The sequence below is a fragment of the Myotis davidii genome, unplaced genomic scaffold (assembly GCF_000327345.1).
Source record: "Myotis davidii unplaced genomic scaffold, ASM32734v1 scaffold282, whole genome shotgun sequence".
Classification (NCBI taxonomy): Eukaryota; Metazoa; Chordata; class Mammalia; order Chiroptera; family Vespertilionidae; genus Myotis; species Myotis davidii.
Genome location: NW_006293249.1, coordinates 44,466 through 47,168, shown reverse-complemented (window position 1 = coordinate 47,168; position 2,703 = coordinate 44,466).

Below are 2,703 nucleotides of genomic sequence, written 5' to 3'. Positions count from 1 at the left end.
GGGAGGCACAAGTCCTGTTTTTGTCTTCCCTCTGCTGGGCTTGTTATGTAGCCTTGCAAAAGTCCTGTCTCTCTCTGCGCCTCAGTTTCTCCATCTCTAAAACAAGAGATTTGGTCCAAGTCAGAGGCTGCACACTGGAGGCACAAAGGCAAGTTCAGCTTGCAGTCCTGTTTTGCTCCATATTAAAAAAGTATATCTGCCCCAACAAGTGGTTCAGTTGGTTGAAACATCACTCTGTACACCAAAAGCTTGTGGGTTCAATTCCTGGTCAGGGCACATACATAGGTTGCAGGTTCAATCCTTGGTTGGGGCACATACAGCAGACAACTGATTGATGTTTTCATCCTGCATCAAAGTTTCTCTGTCTCTCTCTCTCTCTCCCCGCCCCACTCTAAAAATCGATAAAAACATATCCTCGGGTGAGGCTTAAAGAAAAATCAGGGAGTCTGACTATGAGGATGCCCACATCTTCATGCAGCTCCAATGGGCTTGCATTGAGCAGCTCACTTCCCTCAGTTGTTATCCACCTGGACCCTGAGCTTTCCAAACTATAGTCCTGGACTTTCTGCTGTTGTGTTTTTTGTTTCAGTCTTTTAAGATTTTTGTCTTTTTATGGCAGTTTTATTGAAAAGCCACTTTAGGAGTAAAACAAAGAGGGGATATCTCTGCCTAACACAGAGCAAAATATGTATTCTTATAAGCTATGTTTTAAGAATATTATCATTATGGAGAGAATAGTTAAAATAGCAACAATAATACTTAATAATAATAATACTTAGCATCCATCCATTGCTTTGAAACTCAAAGTGCCATACAATCATTATTGAAAGGACCCTCACAACAGCCCTGTGAGGTAGGTATTTTTATTCCACTTTTGCGATGGAGAAACTGAGGCTCAGAGCACAACTTAGCTGGGCACCTTTGGGGGGAGGGCAGGTCCCTAGGTTTGAAACTAACAGTGTACTAAGGAGCCAAGTGATAGGCTGGCAGCTGACCTGGCCATTCTTCTCACAAGGCCAGCTGCCCCCTGCCAGGCCCACTCCTCATCTGAATAGTTAAAGAAGACATGGGGTGTTTATGTGATTACATTAAATGAGCCTCTGGGAGGTGATCAGAATCTCCTTCACTCTCAGGTGCTATGAGGCCAGTCGGGAGCAGAGGGGCTGAAGGCTTAAGAAGCCTCTTTGCTCATGGTGGACACTGCAGGCTTCCGAGGCAGAGATAAACTGTGACATGGAGACTTCAAGAAACTTCTGCATTTTCTCCTCCCTCACCCATTAACCCCCCACCCATGCACTTGCCTACTTGCCCACTCACCCATTCATTCACCCATCCACCCATGCACTCATTCCTTCATGCCTACCCATCCTGATACCCAAATAAAGAAGAAAAAAAATGTCAAAGGGAAGAAATCAACCAACTTTCCAGCCATTTTATTTGTCTATGCTGTGATCCAGGCCCAGTGCTGACACTGGAGTGTCCAATACAGCCTAGACATTGAGAGGCTCCCAGTTTATGGGGCCATGGGGCTGTGATCTCAGAGGTACCTGTGGGCACAGAGTTCAGAAGTGCCATCTCTTTGTGACTCAACACAATTGCCAAAGGTCCCTATGGTTTGACTCAACACCATCAGCCCTGCCCTGCAAGCAGAGATACATAGGCACCTCCCAAATGCATACACCACCCCGAATCTTTCAGGCACACAGATGGAGAGAAACAGAAATAGTTGGGTACACACAGGAGCACACAAGAGACACCTGAAAGCACAAAGTCACATGACCATCCCAAGATTCCCTAAAGCTGCAGCGCGAGTGTGTGTGTGTGCGCGCGCACGCACACACGCACACACGCACACACACACATACACACACACACGGATGCAGAACACCCACGGCCTCCTTAAGGAAAGCTTTCCAAGTACAGAGGCACTGGAAGAAGGGGGACCAAGGGCAGAGAGGCCTCGTCCATCCCTCTCTTTGACAGTCTACCCTGTGGCTGTGACATCCAGGAAACCCAGCTACTCATGGGACGTCTCACCCCAGCTTTTTTGCCTTTTAGCTGAGGTCTATGCCTCACTCCTATCCCCCAGGGCACTCAGCAATTCAGGAGCATTCTGGTGAGGAGTTCCCTGAGCTGGCTTCTGCCAAGTGGCCATGACCAAGTCCCTGTGTTGGTCCCAATGCACACACCTGCCCACCAAATGGCTAATCATGAGGTCACTGCTCAGTGACCTTGCTCTTAAAGCCTGAACTTAATAGGCTGAGACTGGAGGTCTAAGTCCTTTCTCAGGTAATACCAATGACACGACAGCCCAGGCATCCATGGCTACTTTTACCCATTTGATCAACAGAACTTGAAAACCCAGTTGTGTGAGGGTCCTCTGACTCCACACCCAGGCCTTTCCCCTCCTTACCACAGAGCAAGTCCTGGAATTAAGAAGCCCAGGTGACAGAATGATACAGCCAGATGCAAAATAAATAAAATGTTCATATAAAAATAGTCTCTTACAAAACATTCTCTCCTATCCAGTGGCTCACTTTCCAAAAGATGAAAATTTCTGGGTGCTTTTATTACTCTTTCTTCTTTCTATTTATTCCAAACTGAATTTTTCTAATGGTGAAGTGTGAGTTGGGGAGGACTAAAGGATGGGAAATGTATTGTGAAAAACATCTCCAAACTTGGATCAGCTTAAATATATATATA